The sequence below is a fragment of the Ipomoea triloba genome, chromosome 10, assembly GCF_003576645.1.
Source record: "Ipomoea triloba cultivar NCNSP0323 chromosome 10, ASM357664v1".
NCBI classification, from domain to species: Eukaryota; Viridiplantae; Streptophyta; class Magnoliopsida; order Solanales; family Convolvulaceae; genus Ipomoea; species Ipomoea triloba.
This window is the reverse complement of record NC_044925.1, coordinates 27302918-27310625: the sequence shown is the minus strand read 5'-3', so window position 1 is coordinate 27310625 and position 7708 is coordinate 27302918.

The following is a 7708-nucleotide window of genomic DNA, read 5'->3' as shown; positions in this document are numbered from 1 at the left end:
ATACAATGATATTAAAAAATGTGTTAAAATTTAAATTCTTTGGTATTTATTTTGTAATTTTTTTTGTTTAAATTTGAATTTAATTAAGAGGTCAAGAGTGTTATTTCAATAGTTATGTACGATATAAATATAAGGAGCTAGTTTATTTTTGTCAAACGGAGATTCATACATACAAGTTTATTGATAATAAATAGAGTTGTAGCATTTATATATACAAGTTTATTAAAATTGTAGTTCATTCTCCTACATCATTGTTAGTGTCCTACTTTGGGTTTTTTTTCCGTACAGTTTCTAAAACAAACATAGAAACTTGTGTTTTTGGTTGTTCATATCTCATATTCAAATAAATGTACTAACATGTAATGCTTTTATTTCTTTAAATAAAGTTAGTTGTGTTGCACGAAAGAAAACATAAACAATTTGAAATGAAGACTTATACATGCATTTAAATTCTTGTCCATCTCAATAAAAAAAAAAGTTGTGTCAAATTGCATCAATGTATAATAAAAAATATAAAAGTACGAATCGAACATGTACAAAATGATCTCCAAATGATTCGTTTCATTCATCTTCGATAAATTCCTAAATCACGTGAAAAAGCATTTAACATAGTTTGAGTTTTTGCTTGTAAACAAATTTGCATATTAAACAAACTAAACAGAAGTAGTGCTAATAGTCTACCTCGTCTAACAAGTTAATGTCTCCTTCTGGCTCAAGATACCAATTGTTTTGTTTTTTTTTTATAACCTCAGGACAGTAAAGGCTGACTAATGTTTGATTATTTATTATCTTTATTAGGAAGAAGGGAGCGTATCTGTTTTCCAATTGTTCCCTTTTCACCTCAACTATAAATAACATGCCAAGTCCAACCAATGATTGTATTTCTTTTGGCAGTTGAGGGGTTATGCGCTTATGCTTTGCTCGGAGGTCTGATGCTGTTCTGCCTATCAGTTGGATGCAGTCTTTGTCCACCAATTTCAATTTTGCATTTCCATTGGCATCTTCTACTTGAAGCTTTAAATTGTACTTGTCGATGCCCTTTGTCCAATTTGTCAAACATTTTTTGCACTCATATTCACCAGAAGGAAGGGGAATGAGTCGACTATTACAATCGTTTGCTTGGCAGCACACAGCAAACCAGTTGTAAGAGTTCTCAACTGCAACAATTTTTCCACCAATCCAAAATTCACCAGCCTTACAATTATAAACAAAGTTTTATCAAATTTATATTCATGCTAACACATTAAAAAATATGTTCTAGAGTGCGCTATTTGTATGTAAATATCACGAGATTATGATAAAGTGGTCCTATTTTTCAACCCAATGCAACTTACTTTTCCTTTTTCGTAGATATCTTTAATTGAGACAATATGCATGAGAGCATTGCTTAAGTCCTGTAGTGTCTTTTCATTAGTTGAAGTCATACTTGTGCTTTGAGGCTCTGTAAGCAGGGAAAATAGAAACAAAATTGTTTAAGGCATTTAATTATAAATAACTTCTATTTGTTTGACAATAAAATATGTAGTAACATAATCATTTGCTCAATTGTGTTGATACTACATAATAATGGTCGAGTTTGTGTTACTAAAAGATATTTAAATAAGAAGAAGTAACTCACGTAGGATTGTCAGGTTATAAGAATGAAATTTTATGTTAAAGATAGCTCACCGCTTAATGGATACGTAAAAGTGGGGAAATTCGCAGCATCTAATTCTCTGACAAGTGTTCTCAAAGACAAGTTTAACATGTACTTGTGATTGGTTGTCTTGTGTTTGTGCACATTAGTCGTCACCACAAATTTTTTTATGCGATAAACTCGGCCCTCTTTAAATTTCTTCGCATACTTTCGAACACATTCATTCGGAATATGGATGTTAATAAAGGTGCCCTGTTGTGTAAATGCAGTTAACACCTTTAACAGAATCTATATGCAATAAGAAAGAGTTTAATAAAACACAATGTTACAAGTGAATTACCTCTTCATCGTGGAAGATGTATTGTAAAGAATCAGGTTCAGAGTAATTTGTGTCGACGAGGTACAACATTTGTATGAACTTGACGTGTATCGATTCCGTTGTGTTCGTTGGAGAAATATAACGTAAGAGAATGTTCATAGAAGCCATGAGTGCTAGAAACAATTACAAGTATACGATACTATGTGAATGCTTTTACCCTAAAAATTTAGAACGCAGAAGTTATAGTAACTATAATGAAGTCTATATATACAGTTTGAAAGTTTGTAAATTTGCCAGTTATAATTAATGATTAGTAAGAATAAAAGAATAAAAAGTAATATAATGATGTATTTTATACTTACAGTTTAGGAAGTCGTTAGAGTTAACAAGTATCAGAATTGGTTGAATTGGTAGTAATGCTCAACTGGTGTTGCTTACAGTTTTGGTGGAGGTGGACAAGGCCAGCTGAAAAAACCAAAGAAAATGGAGAGTTATGAGATTTTGCTTTATAATCAACTCATAACATTTAATTGTAAAACAACTTACATTATAAAGCATGAAAACATCAGCAAAACCAGATGGTGCAGAGATAAGAGAAAATCAAGTATCGTAGTCCATTTTGTTTCCTTAACCAGGTAACAGGGTTGGACGCCTTTCCACAAAAAAGCAATAAACTTTTATTTTTTTTTCAGCAAAGGACAAGGTTGAGCATCAATCACGAAACAGGAAAGCAGCCAATCTTATTTTTTTTTGTCTTAAGAACTACAAAAAAAATATACTCAGCCACTCATGTTTTTTTTATTCAGCAGTCACAAAAAGACACTCAACCACTCTTGTTTAAGGTGATAATGGAGTTAGTGGATTTTAACAATATTTTTTTTCATATTTTCAATAATTACTAATGATAGGTAATGTGGTAATTGGATCCCTAATTTAAGTGATAATAGAGTTAGTGGAAGTAATAATTTTAAGTGATAACGATGACAAATATTTATCAATCATTTATTGTCATTCAATGATGCAAATATATGAGTACAATAGACATTTATAAACATAAACAATTTTTAGCTATTACCTTGAGTGGGTATCTTATGGTAATAAATCATTTATGTGTCTAAACTTTAATTTATATGTCTTTGTCAAGATAAACATATGGAGTAAATGATTATTTAGCATTATGGTATATTATATTCCGTGTATTACAAAGTTAAATATTTGCCATATCTAAAAAGTGTTACAAGTTTAATAAAGTGATAAATCTAAGAACAAAGACAAAACAACAAACAATGTGAGTTACACTTAAGAAGATTTTAATGCCAATCAAATCATTAATTTATATAAAAGTTTAACAGTTTAATTAAACATCATGTGAGACTATTGAAGACTTTTGATTATTTCGAGGGAAATTGGTGTGCCAATCAAGAAAATTTAATGTGCAGAAGTTGTATAAAAACAGTAGATTTTTTTTTTGGAAACAGTGGTGCAAATTGTCAACGTAGCTGTCCTTTCGAACAATAGATGTCATTTTACCATATACAGTAGCCGTCGGTTGATGAGGATGCTCCATTTGGGGTATATTTTCTTCAGTTTATTAAATTGTTGTTCACATCTTTTTTATATTTTCAACATTTTTATTATAAGTTCTCTTCTTAGTTTTATCTTTTTGTTTATGATTTTTCATAATGGCAAGTCATTCTACTTCCTCTCTTCCTCACAAAAATGACTCAACCGATGATCATTCATTTTGGAATGATTTTCAAATATCACCATTGAGGACTAATGTATCTCAAACGAGTATGGATTTAGCCTATGTTCAAGATATAGTGGATTTACAATTAGAGTTCAACGAAGTTGTTGGTAAGTGTTACACTTTTTCATAAACTTTACTTCTTGTGATATATATTGTTTTAATGGGTAAATTCTTATTAAGGTGATCTAGCTACGAACGTTGTGGCTAAAAATCAGAATAATATTGCATTTATGGAGGAGAATAATGCCACTTCTGGGATAGCTGTAGGAAGTATTAGTAATGATGTCTTACTTGGGAAAAATAGGATTAAAAATTCCTTTCGTAATCCCAACACAATAACTAAAGAAGAGATGCTTCAGTATTTACATCTGCAACAAGCTGATGCTGCAAAGAAATTATTGATTAGCTCATCTACTTTAAGGAGGGTATGTAGGAAATTAGGAATTTCCGAATGGCCTAACCGGAAATTCTTGACTTTGGAAAGGATGGTAAAAAATATCCAGGTATTTGCAGTTTATTTATCAACTTAGTAATTGATATTTTTGAATGAGAGATAACAATTTCCTTTTTGTAGGAATTTGGGAATATTCAGGATGAAGCGGAGGTTGAAAGGATAAAGAGTGATTTGGAAAATAAGAAGAAAATGTTGCTTGATAATCCAACAATGAAATTGGATAAGGCAACTAATAAACTTAGAGTTACTATTAATAGTAATATTTCGTATAGGAAAAAATGCAATAAATGTAAACGTTCTTCTTCTTATTACCTTCCTGTAACCCAACCTCAGAGTTCATTACATGTTCCTCAATTTTTTGATAATCTAGAATTAAATCCTCAGCAAATAGATGAGGTACTTGATTTTTTGCATAACGATGAATAAAAATATAGTCTGAATCAATATTCCATACTTTTATCGTTTGGTTCTATCAAGTACATAACCCTTAAAATTATGCATCAGTTTATATATTTTGGCTTATACTTTATTTCTTTCACATAGTATTTAGCAAATTGGACATAATTATATATTTATCCCATAATTTTGATAAACATATCGAAAATGAGTTTAGTGGGAAAATCTAACATTTAGGACCTATAACACATATTTATTATCTGAAAAATACTTTACCGATGATTCACATAATTATAGAGCAAACTGTGACACAAAAATAATTATCACATAACAATTATCATGTAAAGTATGAAATTGTAATTTCTAAAATACTCATTGCAATATTTCATATTTTAAATGATGTTATAATTGAATCATAAATCTGTGATTTCAAACATGAGTACAACAATGAATGTAAACTTCTGCTATTTGCTACAACTATTTTAGATTCAAATAAATGGACAAATAGCTAATATAATGTAAAAAAAATACATTGTTGCATTCATTAAAACATAAACAATTTCAAATGAAGACTTATACATGCATATAAATTCTTGTCAATCTTAATCTAAAAAAAAGTTATGCAAAACTCAAAATTTTTCATAATAGTTCTATTCCACCAAAAAAACTGAAAAAACAAAAAAAATTTATAAAAGTTTTGTGAACTGTTCTTTTGACTTTTGTTGTTGCATGTGAATCCTCGGGATACGCGTATAATTTGAAATTGCCAGTTGTTATGCTCCATTGCTTCCTTATTAAATAAAGCAAATGACTGCCTCCAACCTTGCATTTTCTAAACTATCGATTGTATTATCCTATGTTCCTTCTTCGTTGTTAAAGTAATATACCTGCAGAATGGCACATTATGCCTTTTCTTCATCTTCTTCTAATCAGGTTGAATGCCCTTGTAGTGATTACTCAGAGCATTATATCTGGGATTACCAGTATGAGGCACTTCCATTGATGCCTACAAATAAAACTATTGGCTTTGCAAAACAATTCTCAGAGATTGGTAAAGGTAAAACGTGTAATTACTTATACCCTTATACATTTAATGTATTAACACATTTTTTTATATACAGAGTTTGATGACTTATGGGATTTCAAACCTGAAGCAGAACGATTGAATTTGATTGCTGGTAAAGGATTTTACTTTCTTAAAATGAACAATAATAACATCTTTATCTGTAGTTGTATTCATAATATATATATATATATATATATTTATTTATTTATTTATTTATTTATTTATTTCAGATGTTGCAACTACTGAAGCTGTAAATGTCGAAGAAATTTCAACCGTAGTTATAGGGAATGATAGCAGACCATCCAAACGACTTTGGAATTTCGAAATGGTTTCTAAATACTTCCATATGCCTATGAATCAAGCGGTGAAAGAGTTAAAGATTAAGGAAGCTTCTTTGAAGAAGATATGTAAGAAGGTTGGAATTAATCAATGGCCATATAAGAAGTTGCGTACCTTGGAGCGATTAGCAAAAAATGTCGAAGGGAATACTGATCATAGAGAAATTATAAATGAGCTAGAAAATCAAAGGGAGCAAATGTTAAAGGATCCTAATCTTCAATCAGGCATAGAAAGAAATAAACTTGAAGTTTCATACTTTAAGAAGAGAAAGTATCGAAATTTGACGGAACTTTCTTACTATGCTCCTCTTGCGAGGTCATGTTATGTTTCTAGTAATCCTCTCCCAAAAACTAAGAATGAAGATACAATGTAGCTTTCCTGCACTTAATATTATTTTAATAATGAAAATATTTCCTGTTTTATAGTGCAAACTCTTGAAAATTCAATAACAAGTAATTCAAATGTAAAAAAAAAATAACCCTCAAAGGTGAAAAATCGAATACTCTTCACTAATAACGAAAATGTTCTACTGAGAGACATAAGAATGAAATCGGCTGAGGAATAATATCCATTATCAGAGTGATATAGATATGTTAAAAACTGGAGAAATAGAGAATTCATATTAACCACCAAGGGTGGTGTATAAACCATCCACTAAGAAATGGAAGGAGATAACCTTAGCTATAGATGTGGTATGTACGTAAAGTATATGTTTACCTTCTTCCTTATGAACTACAGTTTTAAGTATTTGAAAAAATTGAAGTAAATTATAATCATAACATCTCTTTATTTCCTATATTCGGCTGAAAACCAAACAAATGATCTATCCACCACATGCTTTTAGAATTCCAGGTTAGTTTTGAACTTCGTGTGTAAAAGTTCTATTTTTTTGGATAAATTTAGTATGATTAATGACATCTTACAAAGAACTATTGCGCTTGTCACAACTCACAACCTCACATAAGCACCTCAATGTTGGGCGTTGCGCGTAATGCAAGGACCAACATAAATTTATATGTGTAAATTGAATATTAAATGTTTATTTAAACTTATTATGACAATAAAATATTGTAAGTCCTTATGTCACTTTTGATGAATATGGTGCATGTGATTGGTAAATTGAGAACATATTTTATTTTTGTTTAGTGGATATGATAAATCTAAAACCGCAAGTTCGGGAGCAAACCACTTTGTTCGTTGGAGCTAGGGTTTACTTTAAAAATGACAATTGGGTATTAAGATAAGATAGATATGCATTAAAAAAAATTTTCATACATTTATATAGACATATTTGCATTATTATACAGTCATACATGCATTTGGGCAATATATTTTGCATGGTATTTTTTACAAAATTGATAATATTAAAATTTCTTAGAGAATTGATATTATAAAAAAAATGTTATTGGAAGCCATCAAGCAAAAGCTGAAACGATTCATTTTCTTCCATCGCTCGTGAAGGTGGATCCACAGTTAAAGGAAGAATATGATCAACCACAAATGAAGGAACAGGAAGGGTACAAGGAGAAATAAAACTCATCATTTCTCTGTGCCTTTTCTTTCTGGTACATGCATCTCTAAGCTTTATTTCGGTTGGATGCAATTTCAAATGTGGATTTGTTAGCATCATTTCTCTTCTATCTTTTATTTCTTTGAGTACTTCTCTCAGTTCAGGGTCATCTTCAATGCTACCCAATTCCTGTATAACGGTTGATTAATACTGATCGAATGATGTTAAAGTGTAATAA